The sequence below is a fragment of the Urocitellus parryii genome, chromosome 11 (assembly GCF_045843805.1).
Source record: "Urocitellus parryii isolate mUroPar1 chromosome 11, mUroPar1.hap1, whole genome shotgun sequence".
Taxonomy (NCBI): domain Eukaryota; kingdom Metazoa; phylum Chordata; class Mammalia; order Rodentia; family Sciuridae; genus Urocitellus; species Urocitellus parryii.
This window is the reverse complement of record NC_135541.1, coordinates 99534649-99560353: the sequence shown is the minus strand read 5'-3', so window position 1 is coordinate 99560353 and position 25705 is coordinate 99534649. Positions and strand designations below refer to the sequence as shown.

At 34.2% G+C, this 25705-nt stretch overlaps 1 pseudogene; it reads left to right on the top strand.

The window, feature by feature from the left end:
- The first annotated feature begins 18316 nt into the window (after positions 1-18316).
- Positions 18317-24692, top strand: LOC144249349 (nudC domain-containing protein 2 pseudogene; annotated as a pseudogene).
- The last annotated feature ends 1013 nt before the right edge of the window (positions 24693-25705 follow it).

The window sequence follows — 25705 nt, the reverse complement described above, 5'->3', positions numbered from 1 at the left end:
TCAGCTTTTCTGCTGCTGCAACTAGAAGTTTATTTGGGGGCTTATGGTTTAGGGGCTTTAGTTCATAGGCAGCTGTCTCCATTCCTGAGGGGTCCAGGTGAGGCAGAAGAGCATGGTGGAAGAACATGGCAGAGAGAGATGGCTCACAAGATGATCAGAAAGCAGAGAAACTCCACGTGCCAGATAAAAAATATAGACTCCAAAGACAAGCCCCCAATGATCCATCTCCTCCAGCTACTCCCTTCCTCCCTTCAGTTACTCAGTTAATCCCTAATGGTAGATTAATTCACTGGTTGGGTTAACCAACATGGAACTGCACACAATGGCTGTAACCAAAACCACCCAATTCAGCCCATGCTTTTATGAGGTTACCCATATTATTCTGTCTTACATAAAAAAAGAAAGAAAACTAAGTATTGTACAATGCAGTACATAGTGATAGCGGCCATATATACAAGCTTTGTGCATCTGGATTGTTTTAATCACAAAGATGAAAAAGGAGTTCCCCAAAAATGTTACTCAGTCTTTGTTCAAATATGTTGAACCAACATTTCTCAAGGATGTGTTCTGAGAGATGTTTATAGCTTTCACTAAATAAATAAATAAATAAATTCATAAATGTTCAATGTGTTAATAGAAAGAATGACTCTCAGACAAATTGATAATAATGTCTTCCAAATCAATTTAATCAGGAAAACTAGCACATTGAATAAACATTTTTATATAGATAATTCATTTATTCTAAGAACTTCTAAATACAACTGCTGGATAGGGGTCAAATCTGAATCATGTAAATAACTAGTTTAAACCAAGCATAGCTATCAGACAACAGTCAGGGTCTTATAAGAAGGAAGCCATAAGACAAATCTGTCTTAACACTTTAACAAATCTGTCTTCAAAACCTAGGCAGGAAGAACAGTCCAGTTTAAGAGTCCTGAGCCACAGGAATCATTAAACTGTGCCCCACAGGCCAAATGGGGACAGCCACTGTTTTTTCTTCTGACCACAAACAACTATGGGCCTGATAAATGTAAAATATTAACTATTTGGTACTTTCCAAAAAAATTGGTTTGCCTGTTCCTACACAAACATTCCGGCCTTTAAAAAATTGTGGAATATACTTTTCTGTGTGTTAGGCAGAAAAAATAAGCACTAGAAATGCAATCCCCTCCCTGCTGTAACCCCTGGGGGACTCCTTACTTCCAACCCTTACTTTCTGAGGGAGCCTGTTTTGATCATTCATATATATATCTCCTTAACCCTAATATAGTAGTATTTTAAATAGTTCAAATTTCACATACATAGAGAAGTTATATGCATACTCCCGTGATTTGCTTATCTTGTCAATGTGATGCTTTGGGGATTTATCCATGTTGCTAAATCCAGCTCTGGTTCATTCAGTAAATGAGTCAATATAAAGAACGTAGTATCTTTCACCTGACGCTACATGTTTGCTTATTTTTTTAATAGATAAAAATTCATTTCCACTGCAGAGTAGTAGAATGTTGTGCTAATATTATATTAAATGTATTTATCAGTGGGCTGGGTTTGTGGCTTAGGGGGTAGAGAACTCGCCTAGCATGCATGAGGCACTGGGTTTGATCCTCAGGACCACATAAAAATAAATAAATAGACAAACAAATAAATAAGTAAAGGTATTGTGTCCAACTACAACTGAAAAAAAATTTAAAAACAAATGTGTTTATCCTTTCTCCTGCTGATGAAAATTTGTGATGTTTCCATTTTGTGCTTATTATAAATACCACCAAGAACACTTTAATTCACATCTCCCTATGCATGTGAGTTTCTCTACAGTAGACAGCAAAGGCCTGCCTTGCTTCAATGCTACAAGTTACTTCCCTGTTGTTTTCCAAAATGATCATACCTAGCAGATAAGTTATTCTGTTCCCAAAATCCAACTGAGTACCTGTGCTTCTCAGATTTGTTACTTATTTTCCAGTTTAATGAGTGTGTAGTGTTATTTCTTTATGGTTTCAATTTGCATTTCCCTGATTACTAAAGAATTAAAGATTGGACATCTGTTCATATATTTATTGGTCATTTGTATTTTTCATTCTGCAAACTCCTGTCCAAAACCCTTCCCTAGTTTTCTATTGATTATTGCCATTTTCTTATTGATTTTCAATAAATCTTTATATATTTTGGAAAAAAAAATTGTTGAGATTTGTTCCACTAAGCTCAGGGATCTCTAAGAGTTCTCCCCTTATTCTAGAGACTACTATTCTCTGAATATTGCTGGACTTCCTTTTGCAGAACTGAGTTCACTGATGAGACCAGAAGGCTGAATATCAAGCCTGGAGGCACTGGGCTTCTGTTTGCATCTTAAGGACACCTAGGACCAAATGCACAATCCTGGTGTATTTGCACGTAGCTATGTCCTAATCATACTCTGTCCAGAACTACTACTTTGAGAAGCAAGTAAGAAACATAATACATAAATCATATGAAAGAATAAATGGATTACATCACATTGTTCAAAAACATATAATGCAGGCAATAATTACCTATGAAAATTATAATGATTAATGTTAAATAGTCAGTAGTACTTCATTAGAGCCTACAAAGGTCATCGTTCAATACTCAACTGAACATCAATGATTGATAATGTACATTTCATCTTAGACCTCCTTAAGATTCAGACCAAGCGCCAGGGTCTAGGCTAAACTGATTTCAGCTAAACTGATTTCCTTACAAATAATGGACAAATGAACTGGAAGTTAGAAAAGCTTTGTATGACACAGAGTTAAAAACAACAGAAAAACCTTGAAAACTGATAATCAACAATGACCACAGAGCTAGTCAAAGATGAAAAGAACATTATATCATCCTAGTTAAGAGGGTTAACCTGACAGTGAATAGCCTTGTTTAGTCTGGTTACTATCTGTGCATAAAATGCAAACTCTTTGAGGTATCTAGTGCTTTCTAAAGTTTAAAAATCTCTCAATAAGAAAGGTGAATTATAAGGAACAGCACTTTGCATACAGGATCCTCCACCAGACAGTGAGCAGCCCAGACAATGGTCAGCCTAGAGAACCCTCAACTGTATTCAGTAACATCAAGTTCTCTCACTGCCTCATTTCAAGGGCCAAACAACCTTCTTGCCCCTACTGCCTTTTGTCTCCCGCCCCTCTTCTCTCTCCATCTGTGCTTAAATTTTCTGTACAGACCTTTCTGCAATCTGATATATCAATTATCATGTCTCTACCCTCATAACAAATGAATTGCATGAGAACAGAAATGTTTATTTTTACTCATTTTGTGTACTGCTTTGTGAGTTCCCAAAATGCAGCATATGATCTTGTGAATGACTCTGCAAATGAAAGTGGACAGCTATGCAATACCCATACATATCCGAGATACCCTGTCTTTATTTTCTTTCTTTGAAGAAAATTTTTTTCTACTCAATATTACCCATTATAATTTTTCTAAATCAACAAAAATTCTGGGTGAGGTAATCTAAGAATCACTAAGAAACTTTCCCATAAGTAAAACTTGTGATTTTGTTGTTGTTGTTGTTCTATTGGCCATGATTACATACCAAATGAAGCAAGGATAATAAATGAATGGAAGAGAATAAACCAATTCCTGAAGTAGATCATATGAAAACCATGTTACTTCTACATGGGTATTTCACAGCATAATTAAAAGAGTCTCAGGATCTCTCAGCAAGTTCTTGAAAAAACACCAGATAATCCATCTGAGCTGATGATAGAAGGAGTGATATAGGTGGTCTCCTTGAAGGCTGAGCTCCTCTTCTTCTGACCATAAGAGTAAGGCTAAGTACAGGAAAAAAGTTTTGAGGGCCCAGATGCATTGTATTCTCTGAGTTGATCCAGGAAATACGGGAATGGCAGTACTAATGACAACAAGATAGCTTTTCCACCTATTAAATTCATATTTCAAACTTATCATCTGTCAATCTGTCATAATTCCAAAGAGGAACAAATCCTTCAGGGTAGCATTCTGGAGAGAAAATGACCAGTACAGTACACCTGAACTCTTTCCTCCACTTCTAGTGGCATAAATCATCTAAACTTTGCCTGTGGTCTGATTCCTGTCTCTTCTGGACTCCCCAGATCCATACATGCTTGATTATTTTTAAAGAAGGGATATTAAACAAAAACAAATTTAAAAAGACAACTATTTGAGGTCATAGAGAAGCATCTATGATCATACCCAAATATCTCTGAAGCAGATTCTATGAGCTATTTTTTAAAAATCACATAATTTAATAAAAAATTCAAAGAATTAGGCATCCCTGAAATATTGGTCCAATCAGATTTGGGATTAGCCATTCCATTGACTAATAGATCACTCACACCCACTTAAGTCCTAAATCTTCAGTCTAATGTTTCTAGAAAGATAAGTAGTATCTCCATGAGCTCTCGTGGAAGCAGAACAAGATTACATGCCATGGTAAAAACAAAAATAAAAAAGCATTCTTTTATAGGTCTCAAAATAATAATATTGGGCCATTCCATAAATATTTAACTGACAGAATAACTGGATATAAATCTAAGTAGTTAAATTTTGAACTTTAAGGGAAAGATCACTGTTACGGTTTAGATATGAATTTCCCCAAAGATTCATGTTGTTTTAATCAACTGTGACCAAAAGACCTGAAAATAAAAACATAGAGAAGGAAAAGTTTATTTTGGCTCATGATTTCAGAGGTTCAGTCCACGGTCAGTAAACGCCATAGTGGTGGGCCCAAGGGAGATAGAACATCATGGTAGAAGGGCATGGAGTAGGAAAGCAGCTCAGGTCATGATAATTAGGAATTAGGGAGAGAGCTTCACTCACCAGGAACAAAATATAAACCCAAAATGTACCAATCTAGATTATAAAATGTAAAAAAATAAGAGGTGTCAGGCTTAATATTCATAAGAAGTGTCAAAATATAATATTACCAACATAAGAAAGGTGAAAGAATTGCATAAACTGTACTCATAATTTTAAAATTAAGGTAGTTCATTTCTGGAATGTGACAAAGAGCTAACAGTAGGCATGTCAAAACTCAATTTCTTTACTAATAATTCTAAGTTTGACAGTTTTATGTTTCAACTTGAATCAATGGAGTTGTAGAGGAGTTTCCCTACCCCAAATGAGTGAACATCATCCACATCACTGAGGTACTACATAGACCAAAAAGCAAATGATGGAAGGTTTTATCATTTCCTGCCAAACTGCCTGAGCTAAGACATCTATTTCTCTCCACCTGGGACTGTGATTTATACTACTGGATCTACTGGTTTTCAGGTCTTCAGATTGGACTGAATTATAGTAACAGTTTTCCAGAGCTTCTAGCTTGCCTAGAGGAGATCAGGTGACTTCTCAATCTCCATGACTGTGTGAACCAGGTCCTCATAATTAAGCAATCTCTCTGTCTGTAGTTTCTTTTATTTTGTTTTGTTTTTGGAAAACCTTGCCAATTACATAAGGAAAAGTCACTCTCTGAGAAAGGGTATTTGACAAGTTAGTAAAAACTATATATTCAAACTGATTAATAATAAAACTTTAGACATGTCCTTCATATGTCATAATTTATTTAAAGTGTATATCAGCATGATTTTCATAATTAAAAATTCAGTAATAGTTATCTTGAAAATCAGAATAAAGTCATATCAGTGTTTTTGGTGAACAATGTTCTGGATATTCATGCAAAAATTTTAGTAGTAAAAAGGCAGCAGCGGTGCAGCAATTGGAAATATCACCATTATTTTCTGAAAATAATTATTAAAGTTAAGAACAATTTAAACACTCAAAATCCACCATCTGCATCTTCATCTCCACTGCTCAAATTTAAATAGTCATTTCTTTCTTCCTCTTCAAAATTTTCCTCATTTTTCTGTTTTGATCTTGGTGAGGGATGATGGTTGATAGATGGTGACATCTGAGAAATCTCCAGGGAATCCCTCCATTGAGACTTCCGCCCCTGCTTCTCTCCAAGGCCTTGTTGCAACTCCAAGCTTATGAGAACCTCTGGTCTATTCTTACATACTTGGATTATGGACCTCCTGTCCTGGTCATGTTCTTAGGCTTACCATAGCTTTTCTCTTTGGGCCCTTGGTTTGGCACCTCATGTAGACATCAGATGTCTTAGATTCCTGGGCTAGAACAGGGAGATTTTTTTTGAATTGAACCCGTTTTTCTTCAAACTCCCATTTCTCTTTCTGGAAATCTTCAATGTATTTCATCTTTATTTGTTTGGGGACCTCCTTTTCTTTCTCAGACAGGACCTTGGTCCACTCATGGTTGTTGTGCTCAGGGGGCACAATACTGGGTCCACTTCTCCTTCTAAAAGTAGATATAGGTAGTCAGAGGTATAGGGGGGGGGAAATCTGGGTGTTTCTCATATTTTTTTTTGCATTTAATGGGAATTTTAACACATTCTTTGGTTTCCAGAAATAATTCTTTCAATATATGCAACTTCCTCAAGAAAACTGTAACCCTTATGATTTTGCACATTTCTGTGAATAAAGCTTAAAACCTTTTTTTTCCCTTTCCATATGTGACAGAGTAGTCTTTAAGGTTTCTCTATCATTGTATTGGATGCTATTCTCCAATTTCAGTAACCTCAGGATGTTTTTGTCTGACCTGTGGCCTTAGCTATGACAGGATGCCATTTTGATATTTCTCCCTGGGCCACTGAAAAGGTCTCAGTTGTGCAAACACCTCAACAAGTGCTCAAATTCATTCAGTCTCACAATTCAGCAGATAAATGATTTCTAGAAGCCCTGTAGCATACATGATACTTTATTTCTAAAGAGAAAGAGAAAGTTACTTTTTTTTTCATTAGGGGTTAATGAAAAAAATCAAACCTCACTTAACATTATGTTACTTGAATAGTTTAGACTTAACAATGTAAATGGAAAATTATCTACTTATAAAATGGAATATGTGCTTGCTTTTTATATTCTGCACTTGCAATATTTAAAATCTCTACCTCTCCAGCCTTGGCTGCTTCTGCCAATTCTTAGCAGAGACCCCTTTAATAGAACTCAATAATACAAATGTTGGTCTATTCATTCAAAAGTCTTCAGATAACATAAAAACCCTGAATACAGAGTTAAAGATCTAAATCTAGAGAACTAACTAAAAGGGAAAGGACTTTCACTCTGTAGTGGCCTAAGTGAGAAGCCACTTTCTATGTGCAACCCAAAGATATGTTACTAATGCTAAAGATAAGAAACTGAAAATGAAACAAGATAATCCAATGAACTCCAATGAACTCTCCAGACATGCTTCCAATTGTGGTCTATAGGTGGAAGGTGAACCTGATGTCATTGACTGACAGATGCTTCTGGACCTTGCAGATGGAAACAAATATGTCTTAGAACAACTCCTGTCAAGTTAGCCCATTTTCATGAGAATTATAACACTCACAATTTTATTTGGCTTTCTGTTTCTTAAATTGAAATCTCAGTGAAACTTTTGCCCCTTCTATAGTCACTCCAGAACACCTATTACCTAAGAGAACTTAGACACATGGCATATCTGGTAGCTACTGTTCTCTTACCAATCTTGTCTTTTCTAGTGTAATACCTAGTTCATCAATATTTTTAGAAAAAAAAAACACAAACTTAATCATAGAAGAGAGAGCATAGCTGAGTTAAAAGTAACAATTAATCCAATAAAGTTGAAAAACAAATAAAAAATAACCCTGTATATTGTATTTATGATCAAAACTTACACTAAAATCATTGCAAAAAAAAAAACATTTGTTTTAAGCCTCCAGCTATTTTTAAGTGATGGTTATTAAAAATAAAAATAGTATAGAATATATTCTGATTGTTTGTATTCAAAAAGAGATGTGTAAAATTACCATTTTAAAGAAATGTGTAAGAGCAAGGCACCAACAATCATAGTAGACTTATGATATAAAAAAATCATCCACATTTGGAAATAGGAAAACCCCATGTTTAAATGGCAACTGGTGTTATCCAACACACTGTGCTTTTACAATGAATGACTGGAGGTCATCAAAATTTTCACTTCTAAACTAGAATGAATACTAAAAACACTCTCACGTTCTGCACCTCCTTGTTTCTCCAATGAATGTCATCCTTCCACAGCCATCACCATATCCTGGATTGCCATTGGGTACTTCATAGACCAAAGCCATAACCTGAAGTTCCTGAAAACAGCATTTTACACATTCTTCAATGTTTTCCAATTAAGCTTAGATCCCACTCCCAAAATAAAGGTATAAGACATTAAGAATTTTTTTTACTCCATAAATTCACCATTTAGGAACACATGGATCATAAAATAAAATATATTGATTTCTACATTTCAAAACAATGATAGGTTAAAATTCTGTACCTCAGTCATGAACTGGAAATAATTATATGGCTTTTATTTAATAGACTTCAGCATCTATTTGGAAAGCCCTCTGAAAACTGAATTAAAATAAAAGGAAAAATTATAAGTTTATTTACCCAGAACTTGGTACTCACCTGAAAACTCTTTAGTTGGCCTTTTCAGTGTTTGCAGGAAAATTCATCCAAGTGGCTCAGGGGTTCTGTGTCTTCTGAGCTCTCAGAATAACAGCTGTAACCTCTTTATGTTTCCAAAGTCTAGTTAACCTCAAGTGCCTCTGAAGAGAATGCATTTTTTCTTCAGTAAATTCTAATATTATTTTGGATCCTTAAAGTCCACCACCCTGATTAGATTTCAGCAGGACAGTGTATTACCATAAAGGACAAAAGGTCAAGACCATTTCTTGAACCAATTATCTTCTTTACTAATCTCCTCAATACATTTTAATCTTGTCTTAGTGCTGGTTTCTCTCTTTGTCTCTCTTTTGCACTGGGGATGAGACCCAGGCCAAGCTGTCTACCACAGAATCACATTCCTACTCCCTCTGATTTCTAAAAATATACTCCCAGGAAAATTTATTTCTATTTTTGTATAGTACCACATTCTTCCAATCCTGTTTCCCTATTTGATAGTATTTTAATATAATATTTTAACATAAATACTTTTTTTCTCAAAAATTTATGCCCTTTCTTCATTATTACCTAGAAACTTTTATCATCTTCACTTTTATCCAGGCCATTTAATTTCTTTCACTCCTAGCCAATTTCTACCAGCCTTTAGAACTGAAAATTGAAATACCAATGACTATTGTAGATAGTTTGACAAAAGTAAAAGAAGAGACTAAATGTCTGGGATCCTGATTTATTTAATTTTCAATTTAGGAATCTAGGAATATGATATAGGCACTTAAAAGGAAAAAACTTGTTGAAAAAAACAATTTTTATAAACTTAAATTGGTCAAAAGATGTTACAATTCAAACAATGACATGTGAAAAAAAGACTATTTGTTCATATGATTTTTTTTTTAAACACCAGAGATTGAAACCAGGGCCACTTAGCCTACTTAATCACTGAGCTTCATACAAGGACTTTTCTCTTTTTTTTTTTCTTTTTTTTTCTTGAGACAGTGTCTGGCTATGTTTCTGAGTTTGCCTCAAACCTGAGATTCCCCTGCATCACTCTCCCAAGTTCCTGGGAGTACAGACATGTGTCAACCACACCTGGCAGCTTCAATATGTTTTTAAAGATACACTTCATCCACTTAAAATTTTTATATATGAATAATTTACCAAGTAGTAATTAACTGATTATAACTAATAATGAATTCTTGTTTGGGAAAGACTAAGTAAATGAAATGTTTGAATAAACGCTTAGCTTTTCAAAATAGTAACTAAAATCACATTAGAGGGGTGCATGCCTGTAATCCAAGTTATTCTGGGAGGTAGAGGCATAAAGATTCCAAATTGAAAGTCAACAGGGCAGGAAATGTATGTCAAAGGGAGAATGCTCCTGAGTTCAATCCCCAGTAGCACAACAAAATGAAACAAACAAGAAATATTTAAATATGATTTAATTTTGGAAGCATTTTAAAATTATGGATAGACATCGACATAGACAAAAATGTGAAAAATAAAATATTTAGAAGACTAAACTCTTTAGATACTTCAATGGTAATAACTTGTTGGGAATCATTTTAAAAATTTACCATGAAGATTATATATATGTATTCATTACTGGAGACTAAATCCAGAGGCAATTCACACCTAAACTATTTCCCCAGCCCTCTTTGTTATTATTATTTTTTAAAAATAATACTTGCTAAACTGCTGAGCCTCACCTCAAACATGCAAGTTCACATTGTTTCCTACAATTAAATATTTCTGTAGAGGGCAGGAGGTAAAGTGATAAACTTTAAATGAGGGACTGGTTTGTAGAGTTGTTGCCTGGCACAAATGAGGCCCTGGGTTAAATCCCTACAACTGCAAAAAAAAAAAAAAAAAAAGGAAAAAAGAAAAACCTTTAAAAATATTTTAAAGACTATTATTTCATTTTAAATATCTGATTATTCTGAATTGTTAAATGTGGTTTGTTAAAGAAAGGAATCCCATGAAATCTAGATAGCATTACCATCACAAATTCTTTCCCCACCCGCATTTATAAAAATAAAATGTCCAAATTCTTACTTTTGGGAGAACTCTTGAAAACATGCATTATGAGCTTTTCAACATTAATGGTTCTTCAATATTTCATAATCTAGAAAAACTCGAAAAATCTAGAGATTTCAATGTTGTTAGATGCTAATTGTATTTTATAATAGTCTTAGAGTCAAAAGGGCCAAATGCTTCATTATTACTTGAGAAATTTAGAAAAATTATAGTAAAATCATAATGAAATATTTAAAACAAATAAATTTTAAAATTTTCTTGTTAATTCTTACTATTTCTAAATTCTAATAACTTCTCAGTGATAAAACAACTTTTCTTCACCAATAAATATTTAAGCCTTTCTTTGGCTTATTTTTGTGGTCTACATTACAATTGTGTGATCTGTGACTGTCTTCTACCATTTATTATGTGTGCATTTATTAACTTATTTATTTAGCAAGACCCTGTCTCATAAGGTAAAAAGGGTTGGTATTGTGGGGCAGTGGATAAGACTCCTCAGTTTCAATCCCTGGTGTCAAAACAAAAAAGTTAAAAATATTGTGGTTTAATATAAGAATATTAAAGGCAGCAAAAATGTACATAACCTTTCAAGAGTAAAAAAAAAGAGAGAGATGATTTTGAAAGAATGAGAATTAGATTAGCATCACACTTTAACTTAATATCCGTGGCTGACAATGGAAAGCTGAGTAGTGTTTAAATTACTAAGACAAAACATAAAGCCTGGAATCATAAATTTAACCAAATAACATTTAAATGTGAGGGCACAGTTAATATATTCTCAAGTATACTAGATTCAGAAGTTTGCTACAAAAAGATGTTTTAATGTTTTTTTTTTTTTTTTTTTTTTTTTTTTTTTTTTTTTTTTTTTTAGGAAGGATAAAATAAAAACAAAATTAAAGTATGTACAAATGTGTGAAACAAAAATGATCAAATGCCTTAAAGTTTATTAGCTTTAATATTAAAGCAAATAAAACAAACAGATATATATTTACTAAAATGTACATTTTAAAAATACGCCCATAATTGTTCTTTGAAAATGGAAATAGACATGAAGGCATAATTTTATTGATTGATGTTACCACGAGGGAAATAATAATAAAAAGAAAGGCCAGGCAATGTGGTGCACCCCTGTATGCCTAGTAATTCAGGAGGCTGAAGCAGAAGTTCTGGAAGATAGAAGACAAAGTTAGCCATTTAGCAAGCTCTAAATCAAAAAGCAAGAGAGAGAGAGAGAGAGAGAGAGAGAGAGAGAGAGAGAGAGAGAGAGAGAGAGAGAAATGATTTAGTATGTATTTTAAGGATAGATAGAGAACTCCTGGATCCATTACCTGGTACCAAAAGAAAAAGAAAAAAAATGATACAAGAAAAATGAGCTTCAAAAATTAAACTCATAATAACTAGATTTAATATAAATAGATTAAATTGACCAGTGAGCAAATAGATAATTTGATATCAGACCATAAAACTATAAATGGCAATTTGTTGCACAGAAGAGACACTTAAGCATTTTCATAAGGAAAATTTGAAAATCAAAGACTAGAAAATACAAAGAAAACATAAGTTTTTTGTCTGGCTGCCAGCTAAAACATTCTGTGATAAAATATAGTTGGTCATAAAAATCAGGTGCTAGGGATGCTGAGGCATAAGAAAGTAAAGTTTGAAATAAGCCTTAGAAATTACTTGACATCCTATCTTAAAATAAAATAAGCTAAGGATATATGCGTGAGCTATCTCTTGTCCAGTGAGGAGGTCCATGGAACAAGGTAGGGGAGAGTGTGGCTGTGGAGTTGCTAATCAAGACCTTCAGAGACCAAACAGGAAGCAGGTCTGATTTTATTGTGCAGTCACCATGTATATACTCAGACAGTAGCTAAGCAGATTACAGGCAGCCACCAATGCAATGTCTGCTAACTGTCCTTGTAGGAACCAATCAAGGAAAGGGCTGTGGAGCCAAGGCAGGGACAGCAACAGATGGCCTCAAACCCAGGGCTATGTCTACAGGGAGAGCACCTGCTGCTCATGCACCTAGTATGAGGGAAGTGGATTGCCATGCAGACACCCTTAACATATGCCATGTATGCAATACTCCATGCACTATGACTATGCTGCAAGGACTTCAGCCAGTGTCCATTATATGGTTACATAAGCATCTCAAAACAAGAAAATATTATCACTATTATGAACAGTAGGGCCAGTGTATTAGCATTATACATATTAGTTAAGTTGACTCAGTTTTCCTCTTTGATTACTTTTTTCTTTAGTTATGACCTCCCTCTGCTGATTTTCATTGTTGCTTTTCATTTCCTCTTCATGAAATATTTTGTCAAGGCTGTTTTGTAATGCTGCTTTTCTAGATATTAATTCTTTTAACTTTTGTTTATCATGGAGGTTTTATTTCCTCTTCAAAAAAAGCTTAATTTTGCTGGATACAAGATTTTTGGTTGGCACCCATTATGTTCCAGAACTTGAAATATGTTATCCCAGGATCTTCTAGCTTTCAGTGTCTGTGTTGGAAAAATCTGCATTATCCTAGTAGATTTCCCCCTATATATAATCTGATTCCTTACTCTTGTGGCTTTTAAAATTCTGTATGTTTCTCATTTTCATTATAATGTGCTACACTCTCAGGACCTAAAATTGTTGACCCAAAGGCTTTATTTACAGTTCTAAAACAAACTTTCTAGCACCGTCTTCTCCTCAGTAAAGTATATAAAATGATATATACTATGAAAATCCAAGCAGGAGTGTTGGTGCATGCCTGTATTCCTAGCCACTCAGGAGACTGAGGCAGGAAAACCAAAAGATTGAAGCCACCATCTGCAATTTAGTGAGGACCTAAGAAATTTAGATAGACTGTATCTTAAACATTTAAATAAATAATTATATTTTTTAAAAAAGGTTAGGTATGTAGCACAATAATTATTGGTCCTAGTTTCTATTCCAAAAAAAAAGAAAAATAAAGATTAAATTGATCTTTAGAATAATAAAAGGCTTGTGATGTAGTTCAGTTTAAAGTATACTCCTAGATTCAAAGAAAACAACAACAACAAAAACGAAAGAAATAAAGAAAGATAAAAGAAACTATTATATATATTTTCCCAAAGTATTTATAAAGTTTCTGTAGAAGTAATGAGAGTAAACTTATTTAATTTTATATTTTCTTTTTTGGTATTTTACAAAATCTTTATAATTCAAATTCATGTGTTTCTTGTGTAATTGCAAGTAAAATCTAAATATGTTTTTGCCTTGTTTGGGAGAAAAATAATGTATGATTCACCTAAAGTTTTCAAAGGTTTGAAAGCAAACTTTTAGTATTATCTAAAGAAATAAGCACCACTTTCCTCTGAGAAAATCTATCCAAGATCCTCTCAAGATGGATCTGAAAGTTGATAACAGAGTCAGAAGAAATGTTCAGGTATGTTTCCTTTTTCTTTGAACACTTCATTGGTATCTACTGCCACCACAGAAATGAGAATAAGATTGAATTGTTATATGACAATGTTCTTGCCAAACTCTTACATGGTTTTTATTTGTTTATTTATTTATTTACTTACTACGAAATCTTAGAACCAGACACCCTGAAATAAAGTTTTCTTAGAAGTTGCCAGTTGGTGGATGGCAGGAGCCGACAATGCAAAAAAAAATTTACTTTGGCACTTTTATTCTTTAACATTCTGTCCATGTTTACAAACAGACCTCAGTCCAAATTTGGGGCTAGTCCTTAATGAATTTCCTTCTGTAGCACTAACCAAGAAAACATTCCAGCTGAGCTGCCCTCCTTCAGAGAGCTCTCCCAAGATCCCCCACCTCAAGCTTACAGCAAGAGTGCTTGACTGGACTCTCAGAGCCATAGTTTTATAGTTAAACTGCATCCCAGGGTCTCATAAACTGACTTCCAGACCACTCAAGAATAATTGAATCAAGCCTTTATTGAAGCACAGCAGTGGTGACTGACCAGAGCATACAGCTGTTCCCCTGACCAGACCCTAACAATTGCAAGGGCATTCCTCATAAGCGTGCAAACTGAAAAAAAGGTTGTTTGGGGGTCTAGCCAATGCAAGCAAGCTAGGTTACAGAAGCAGAAGAGTGCAGTCAAGTGGAGGAAAGTATAGCCAATCACATTTATCCCAGTCACTCTAGTTACAGAAACAGAGCCCTTTACCCTAGTTACAGAAACAATAGCCCATAAGGAAGTTGTGTTCTTAAAGATTTCTATAGCAAAAGGAAAAGAACATTTTGCCCCAGTCATGATCCTTCTACTTGGCATGGTTGTTTTACAGGATGAAGTCATAAAACAAAATGGAGTCACATTTGCTTCTACTATCACAATTAGTTGTGGCACCACCACAGTTCTTTGGATGCTGGTACCCCACATTTGGGGCCCACCCTTTTTTAGCTCCATCCTCTCAGTGTACACCAAGGCTGTCTTTTATGTTTAGTGAGGGCTTTGGTATTAACATAGCCTGAGGTGATTTCTTAGAGGGGACTGAGGAAAAGAAAATGTCACACAAACCAAATGAGTAAATAGGCATGCCGAAGTACTAGAGATGATCCTTCTCTATCTCATTATTAATATTATATTTTTTTCTTTTCTTTAGGATTTGGGGATGTATATGAAAGGTGCGTTATATAATTTCTGGTTTATGAGACGTTGTTGTTGTTGTTGTTGAAAGGAGGATGTTCATGATTTCAGTTATTAACATCTTTTCTTGTGGTTACTTAATGTTGTGTTTGAAAAGAGGCTCCAAGAAAATATGTTCCTTGGTCTCAAAAATGTTCTTCTTACAAGGATGAATTCAATTATACCTACAAATGATTTAGTGTTCTGGGCTTTCTTTCACCCATTCCTTCTATCCTCTTCAGTCCAGTCCCAATAAATCTTAGAAAATAAAATGTTTTAAGGTATCCAAGAAAAGTGTTCTATTCTAGTAAGGTAGAAGGTAAACTAGACAGGAAAGAGTAATACTCCACAGGGATAGGAAATGGAGGAGGCTTCATTACCATAAGTAGAAACAGCACATTCTGTTTCAACATGGCACAGCCAAGGTAGACAGACCTCAGAGGGCAAGAGCTGCCTGAGAACCCTCACAATCAGTACTGCCAGGCTACTCTGGATCCCCTCATTGAGTAGAGATTATCAAAATCACTAGTTCAAGGTACCTTACCCTTTAGAAGTGACTATATCATCGCTGACCTATATGGAATGATATTTTAAAGGTTGAAGTTTCTGCTCTCTGTGAGATTCCAAGGATCTTTGTATTCCTGGAGGATGGGTTCACAAATAGAGGGAATGAAACTTATTAATTTTTAAGTTGGATAATGTTTGAGAAGAATAAGGAGATTGAACTTTAGTGCATTAATATTAGAAAAAAGTAGCATATTTTATATCCCCAAGAGTGTTGAATAAAATGTACAATTAATTCACCAAAATGGAAGATTTGTAAAATATCTTGGATTAAAATTGGTATTTCTGTGGATCCATTTCTTGAAAACCCCAAGCTTCTAAACTAACTCAAAACAAATAACTTTAATAGTGTTCTATTATTAAAACTGTATTAATAAAAAAAGCAATTTCTAGGTTCCTATGGATTAATGAGATAATTCTGTTAACTAAAGAAGAAACATTATAAAAGCTATAGAATTTTTTTCAGAAAATGGAAAAAGGAGGAAATACTTCATGATTCATTTTGTCAAGTTAGCATGACCTTAATACAATACTAAAGAGATCCCCACTTTCTAAAAAAAACACTACCAGAGAACGCCAAAACCTATATATCATTAACCCTCATGAATACACATGCAAGTTTTTAATAAAGTATTAACAAATTAATTTCAGCAATATACAAAATGAACAGTACAATAAAGAGGGTGTTTTTTTTCTTATATGAATTCAACTGCATTAGTAACTGGTGAGACATTTTTTTTCTACCAGTGTAAAAATTAGTATTTGATTCAGCACTGGAAAAGAAGATTCATCTTCACTGATGTGGATACATATTATTCAATGCATCCATGATTTCATAAAAAATAAGGATAGAGAACTGAGCATGATGGCTCACTCCTGTACTGCCACTTCTTGAGAGGCTGAGGCAAGAGGCTCTCAAATTCAAAGCCAGCCTAGAAAACTCAGTACGACCCTGTCAGAAAATAAAATAAAAATGGCTGGAATGTACCTCTGTGGCAGATAGCTTGGCTAGTATGTAGAAAGCCCTGGGGTCAATCTCCAATACTGCAAAGAATAAAAATATCAAGAATAATCAAGATGGTGGAATAACTAATTCACTTTGTCTTCTGGAGCTGGGACAGTCATCACTTCAACTCTGCAGTGAAAGCTCCCCTGATTTTTAAGCCTGTGGAATCAGACTGAATTACATATGGTTCTCTAGCTTTGATGGCATGTCATGGGACTTCCTGGCCTTTACATTTGTCAGTCAATTCTCGTAATGTATCCTCTCATATCTATATATCTTATTGGTTCTATTTGTTGGGGGAGGATCTCCTTAATTGCTGGGTTAACCCCAGGGATGCCTGACTGGCTCTCTGTAAATAATTAATTGTTGTAATTTACTATGTTGATAGTTTAAATACTAAAACCACATAATAATATCAGTTGGTATAGAAACTGTATTTGACAATATGTATTGCACTACCCAATTTTAAGACTTACTATAATGCTACAGTTAAAAAGATATTGTACTATGGGCAAAGGGATAAACACATAAATGAAAATAACAAAAAGATTAGCCTACACAAATAGAGCCCCATCAGTATGGCCAATTGATTATTGACAAAGGCTCAAAAGCAATTCAGTGAGGATATCTACTGGTGATTAAAAAATATAGCATATTAGGAATAGAAGAAAAAAATCCTCAAACTGATAAAAGATATCTACAAAATGGAACAGCTAATACCACGCTACCAAAAAGCTCTCCCAATCACACTGGTAACAAGGCACGGTTTCCACCCTCACCATTCATATAAACATTCTATGTCAGTCCTAACCAATGAGATAGTGCAGAACAAGAAAAGGAATCCCTTCTGGGAAAGGCAGAGATGAAACTATTTCTATCACAAATGATATGATTGTCCATATAGAAGATCCCAAAGATTCTGGGTGGAAAACTCACCAAAATATTAACACTAATGAGTGGTATTAGCTGAATTGTATGGTGCAATGTATATGAACAAAAATAAAATGTATTTCTATTAGTAGCAATATTCAACTAGAAAGCAAACTTTTAAAATCAATACCATTTAAAATGCTTTCCCCAAAATGAAATACTTCAAAAAACATATTAGAGGGTATAAATGTCAAAGAGTTTTAAGAGCATAAAAAAATTAGGTGATATAATGTGTTTATGCATTAGATGACCCACAGAATAATAGCTGAATAATATCTGTACTCAACTGAGGAAGAAAAACTGGGGCATGATGGAGCCTGAGAAAAGGCTTGCAAATCTAGCGCGAGTTGGGACTTGTTCATTACTGTGGTTCCATGCAGTAATGATGAGCACTCTGGACACTTTAAGTCCAACAATCAGAGTTCAAGTGTCAGTGGAAGCTTTTGTCTAGTTGGGGTAAAGTCCATTTTCTCTGACTCCTTAAGTGGGACTTGGTTTCCCCTCCAAGTTCTACTTTAGGGGACAGGAGGGATGCAGGGCAACGAAAGAGGCTGCTCAGGACAGTGGCTGCTCCCTGAGTCCTCCATGGTCCCCTGCTGTTTGCCCACTCAGCCCTGTACCCCAGCGCTGTCCCTAGCTCCTCATTAATTCGGTGCCTGAAGCCGAGACCACTGGGAAACTGGATAAATGGAATCTGTGTGTCCAAGTTTGGGACATTTTGTCCATGGTGACTCTGAGGGCTCCATATTTGCTGGCACTGGAGGTCTCCACCCCGTGGTCAATGGGCCCCCTGGCCCTGCAAGACCCCTCTCTGTCCTCAGGTGACTCTAAGCCGCTGGCCACTAAATCCTTCGCCAGGATACCTGCTTCTATTTGGACCTATTGTCCTATTTCCATACAAGTAGAAAATACTTGAAATAGGAAATGGTGTTCCTTAGCTCAGTGGTGGAATGATCAGACTCAGTTTCCAAGTCCTGGGTTCAAGTGGGTTGGGAACAGTTCATTCGGTTAGATTCTTTTTTTTTTTTTATTGGTTGTTCAAAACATTACAAAGCTCTTGACATATCATATTTCATACATTAAATTCAAGTGGGTTATGGACTCCCATTTTTACCCCAAAATACAGATTGCAGAATCACATCATTTACACATCCACATTTTTACATAATGCCATATTAATAACTATTGTATTCTGCTACCTTTCCTATCCTCTACTATCCCCCCTTTCCCTCCCCTCCCATCTTCTCTCTCTACTCCATCTATTGTAATTCATTTCTCTCCTTGTTTTTTTCCCATTCCCCTCACAACCTCTTATATGTAATTTTGTATAACAATGAGGGTGTCCTTCCATTTCCATGCAATTTCCCTTTTCTCTCCCTTTCCCTCCCACCTCATATCTCTGTTTAATGTTAATCTTTTCCTCATGCTCTTCCTCCCTGCTAAAGACCTCATAAGAAGCCAGGCATAGTGGTGCACACCTGTAATTCCAGTGGATCAGGATGCTGGGGAAGGAGGATTGTGAGTTCAAAGCCAGCCTCAGCCACTTAGTGAGGACCTAAGCAACTTAGTGAGACCCTGTCTCAAAAGAAAAAAATTAAAAGGGCTGGAGATGTGGCTTAGAGGTTGAGCATGAACACCCATGTTCATTCCATTGTAACAAAACAAACAAACCTACCTACCTGCCAAGAGTAACATAGAAGAAGAAAAGTTTATTTGGGGCCCCCAGTTTCAGAGGTCTCAGCCCATAGATGGCCAACTCCATTGCTCTGCGCCTGAGATGAAGCAGAATGTCAGAGTGGAGCAGCTCAGAACATGTCCACCAGGAATTGGAGAGAATTCAACTCACCAGACAAAAAAATTTAAACCAAAAGTCATGCACCCCAGTGACTCACCTCCTCCAGTCACATCCTACTTGCCTACAGTTACCACTCAGTTAATCCCTATCAGTGAATTAATGCACTGACTAAGTTAAGGCTCTCATAACCCAATCATTTCAGCTCTAAACTTTCTGACATTATCTCACATCTGAGCTTTTGGAGAACATTTCATATTTAACATTAGTAGACATTTTGATTATTGAACACAGTATGTTTTCTGGTTTGAAATTTAAGTGCAACTTTTTTTTTAAAGTTACCAAACAGTGATGATTAAATCATGGATTTGGGGCAGGAAAAAACTTATTTATGCAAAATAAATGTAAAAGGAAAGACATGTCCAAGATAAATTTACTTTCAGAATTTCTTCTGACAGTTTATTTAATAGACATAATTATAACTTCATTACTAATATAGAAGAGAAATGGAGCACTTTAAGTATTGGAGAGTAGGAAAAAACAAATTACATCATATCACATGAATATAGTATCAATTTCATCATTTAGAGAATATTTGAAATTCTTATGATTTCTTGATTTTTAAAAACACATTTTAATCTAATACCATTATTTTAAACCAATAAGTAGAAAGACAAATAATAATAAATAGAGATAAAGAAGTTCTTTTTTATTTCAGTATTCTTAAAATATATTCAAAATTAAAGAATAATGAGTGGAAAGTGCATTATTAAACTTGAATTCAACATGTTTGAGTACTTGTGACTTGAAAGAAGGAGTAAGAAAAGTAAAATATAGAAAGATAATGCAGAAAATAAATAGAAGAGATTGATGACAGCATCATACCATAGAATATTATCTTCCATAAAATTTAGAATTGGCATTTACCATAGCATATATAATATAAAAAAATCACTCTCTGTGGGAAGAAATCTGCTCACTGAACATAAATCATTATCCAAATGCCTTCACAGTGTCAAATATTTTTGAAGGAAGATGAGATGAGAACTGATGGTGACGAGACATACAGACAAACTCTCTTGGACCCGTCACTCTTAAAAATGTGAACAGGAGAGCAAAATTTAAAAAGTAAGATATTAGTAGTAAACTTAATTAGCATGAAGTGAATTTAAATGATATGTTTCAATATGCATTTTAATTGATGGAAAGTTATTTTGTGTCAAAGATAAATACAGAAATTACTAAACAATTTAGTTCATAGTAACTTTATCCAGAAATATGTAAACAAATGAAAAATACATTGAATCCTTTAATTATCTTAACATTCAATCTTTCTCTATAATGACCACAGATTACAGACAAGCAAAACTGAAAGATGGACAGCTTGTCTCTAGAAAATTTATTTTAGGCTATAGGATCCCCTTGAAATGTAGGACAAGAGGCTGTCATACAAAGATTGGTTAGATTATTGAAGCCATCAGCTGTGAAATTAGTGCATTTAGTTTAAACTTCTCTGTTCTCCTAAAAGTCTCTCTCCATTTGTGAAGATTCCTGCAAAGCATGGATACAACATCACAAGTCCTTTACAGATCTAAATTGATTACTCTATCAGACCAGTATAACAAATATCAGAGCATCACTTCAGGTAAATACAAGTAAAACATCAAACTAGAATTACTAGTTAACTAATTAAGGGAAATGTCATATATTTCTGAGTCATTGCCCTTACTCTTCTTGTATTTCTCCATATCAGCGAAGCACAAAAAAATTTAGTCTATAAAATGCAAGTCTATAAATCATCCATTTTTCTCATGTCTTGCCTTGCTATACATAGCCATCAAGTCCAATAGTTTACATCTCTTCATATTCCTCAAATCATCACCATTTCTCTGTCTTTGCACTACTAATGCCTTATGTGGTCTTTTTCCATAGTATGATGAGTATTCTGCCTTCAGGTATACTCTAAACTATCTTCTACTATCTGGTGAGTGTATCTTTTATAATATAAAATTCTAAATATTTTGATTGTTATTCATGAATATTTGGGTAAATCACATATTTTTAAACATTTCTCACAGAGCACCACCTGATGGAATTCCATGGTATGGTGTCTAGCCTCAGCTCTCAGAACTTCCTACTGCTCCTTTCATTCTTTCTCCCAAAGTCCACCAACTCCTTAGTACTACTTGCTAATTTATGTCTCCATGGCATGCCAGATAAATTAATGACAATACCAAGATTATAAAATATGCCCCTACTTTTTCAATTTAGAAGGCTTTCCAGTGTGCACATAGGAATTATTATCTATATTACCCAGGGCAAAATCTTTTATTGAGAGGTATCTCTTTTTTTAACATTTTTTATTTGGACACAATATCTTTATTTATGTTTTTACATGACACTGAGGATCAAACCCAGTGCCTCACAAACTCGAGGAAAGTGCTCAACCACTGAGTTACAATCCCAGCACTTGAGAGGAATCTTATGATATATTTCATATAAGATGAAAGACTATAAATACAATAAGCAGTAACTATCATTTTAGAGGAAAGCTGCAGGTACACTTTTATAATTTCAACTCATATTTAAATCTTATGCACATGTATAAAGCATAAAACTAAAAGCACACAGCTAAAATTTTTACTAAAGCAAATGTTATTGCCAAATCGGGCAAATATAAAAAATTACCAGCATGTAAGTTAAACCTTTCCAATAATTGTTCACTGATTAACCCTACTTTGCCCACACACACTCCAAAAATGAAAAGAAACACTGTGCTGACTTGTAACAATATCAATTAATTTTGCCTGATTGTAAATTTTATTTTGTGGCATACTAACAAATGTTTTCTTCACGAAGACCTTATGCTTTGTCCTGTATTGGTGAAGGTAATCCATGTTATCACAGGTAGCCATGTTTACTGGTTTTAATTGATACTTAAATTCTATTTTTTTGTATGGTCCATATTTTGTTGTATTCATTATACTTTTAAAGAATAACTTTTTCCTTAATGTTCGATTATCTATCTGTACTTTATTCAGTTTGTTCTAAAAGGAAACACAACTTGTGAAATTTTTTAAAGTGAGGAATTACAGGAAAAAAATCCTCAGATATTATTTTTAGAACATGTCTTTGTTCTCCCTTATTATTAGCGAAATACTTTTAAAGATATAGAATTCTAAGTTGGGAGAATATTTTCTTTAAGATTTTAAGTAAATAATTCTCTTGTATTCTGGTCTAGGATTGCTTCTGATGAAAAAAGCCAATGCTGCTCCCATATGTACTGCATCATTGTTCCTCTGGTTGCTTTCAAGATTTTTCTCCTTATTCTTGCTTTTAACAGTCCTGGTGTAATGCATCTAGATATAATTGACAGTATAGATTTCCTACTTGGAATATTTTTAGTTCCTTAGATCTGTATGCTGACATTTTCCTTCAAATTTGGGAACATCTCAGTCTTTATTCTGATTTTTTTTTTCTGTGTTAGTTTCCCTTTTATCATCTTCTGAGTCTCCATTTACATATGTGATTTTATATTTCACCAGAGGTCATTGACAATGTGTTTCTAATTATTCATTTTTCTCTCCATAATTTTTACTCTTGTACAATGATCAAAACATGATATTTAGCATATCCATGATCTAAAAAATTTTATCATTTCTTTTTTGCAAGAATATTTTGAATATTTAAAACTAGTTATTTTGAAATGTACTACATGCTAACTACAGTCAACCTACTGTATATAAAAAGACAGAAGGAACTGCTATAGTCATAGTGCTCCTCACAACTGTGCTTGTTGTCACTTTTGGCAAGATGACACCTTGAAGTTCTCATGCCTTGGACATTATGAAAATTGACAGAATAAAATTGCTTTCAATACCATTTGCCTTTGAATAACATCCTTTATATGCTGCTTCATGGAGTTTAAAACAAACAAAGTAGAGTGAGCTGGAGGCCATGATAACTTTGTGGGATTCAAGATTGATGCTGATGGTGCCTGGATCTGTGGCAAAGACTCCAAACAGTAGTAAACACAGAGGGGGTCAAGATGCTGCCAGAGGCTGGGCACCAGTCAGATTGTTCTAGGGTGTCACCATCTGGCACAGTTGTGAAAGGTTGCCAGCTCCTTGAGTTAGAGCACTGACATGTATCAGCAGATTTACCTGTCTTCTCTGATTGCTAACAGATTGGTTCAAATACAACATTTTATTAAATTATAGGGCTGATAAAACTGTTGTTACAAAACAACTCTCAAAATAGCATGTTTCATTGTACTTGAAATTAACCATCATTCAGACAGGAAGACAAAGCCCTTGTAAAACCTAATGGAACTATTGTAGCCTCTTATGATCATGAAAATATTTACTATCAATACAAATTATGTCTTTCTTAGAGAAAACTTGCAAAAAATCTCACCTTTCTATAACATTTTCCATTCTAATTAGACACTACTTATAACACTAGATTAATGTGGTAATAATATCCCATTACATAAATTTTTAGAATATTTTACAGGCAGTGCATCATCAGTATTACTAAAAAAAAAGTTCTGTTTTGTTTTTTTTAAAAATTTTACAGATGACTCAGTTTGAATGTTTGACAATTACAGTGAAATATTATTAAAATAAAATGTCTCATTTTCTCATAAAGAATAGAAAAGAAATATCCTAAAATTATAACATTCAAGGGATTCATCTTCAAGAACTGAAGCTGAACTCAAAAAGGAGATTATGTTAAAGAAACTATAAGAACTGTTACTTTTGTGGGATTTTAAAAGATACCCTCTAATTTTCTTTTCTTAAATAAAAAAATGATGTTGGAATTATGAAGTGTGTGAACAATTAGTGTAATGAATTCATAATGTTTTTCTATTGCTCAGTATTAAAGTCAAAATTGATATTGAAGGTGTGGCTCGGTGCAGCAGTGGCTGGAGCACATCAGCCCCAGTTGAGGATCGCAGTAGGGTAGTTCTATGCCAGAAGCCCTGGGGGCAAACTCTTTGATTCTACAATAGCTGATGAGGGAATGTGAACTTTGGAGGATAGAAAAATGGTTCCTATTGTTCTCTCAAAGACAAATAGAGCTGTGGCAAATTGTTGGACTTCTCTTCTAGAATCTGAGTATGCAGTTGATCTTTCTGTACAAGACCAAATGCAGAGAAAACTTACATTAGAGAGATTCCAAAAAGAAAATCCTGGTTTTGACTTCAGTGGAGCAGAAATCTCAGGAAACTATAGTAAATGTGGACCAGATTTTTCAAACCTTAAGTAATAACTTTTTGGGGGGTACATTCTGTGGATCCTAGCAGATGTTGCCAACTTAAAGGAACAAATTATGTGCTAGAAGAAAAGTATGGATGCTTGCATTTAAATTGCAAAATACATTTAAATATGGTTCTAAAAATTGCATTCAAATATGATTTACATAGGAAACAAACAATGGGAACTTTCTGTGGACATATGGTAATTTTTTGGACTTATTTTTGCTCAGTATGGAGTTTTATACACTACATTTTACCAGTTTCATATTTAAATGCCTTTTTACTACAAAAAACATTGGGGTGCTGATCATATTAAGTGAAAGTGTACCTTCAAGGAAAATTAAGTTTTTCTTTTGATAAGTGTGACGCAGGAATAAAGTTCAATAACCTTTTTCAGAAAGAGAAAAAAATGATATTGTAGCATTAAGAAGAAAATAATTATCCTCATCAGCATTTTTGGTGGCATTTGAAATAGTATCATTGTAGGCAGAGACAAAATTTATGAAGAAGATAAATAAAAGAACAAGGACAAAAGATGAAACTGGTAAAAGAGAAAATGATTGATATTTTTATAGCAGTTAATCAAAGAGCTCAAGGACTAAATACAGAATGAATTCTTTTCATTCTTTAATTAAAGGTTTTTGAGGGATTGGTTGAAAACTCATTTCTTGAGTATCTGGAAATAGTGCTGGCCATAGACAGGCCTTTGTAGTCACTAAATTCTGAGTGTGTAGAATACCACTAGACTAGCAAGTAATAGAAAAATGAACAGAACACAGCAACATGAAAAAAATTAGCATACAACTTGAAAAGATAAGACAATGCAATAAATTACATTGCATGCCAGTTTTTAAGCTTTAAATATATCCCCAAATATCTAAGCAAAACAAGAATTCTGGAGAATAAACATTGTTCTCAAACACAAAAGCAAAAATTTTAAATTAAATATAAATTATATGAAATGTATCAATTCATATATTATGAATGAAGATATTTATCAGAAAAAAATTCCCACCAAAATTGT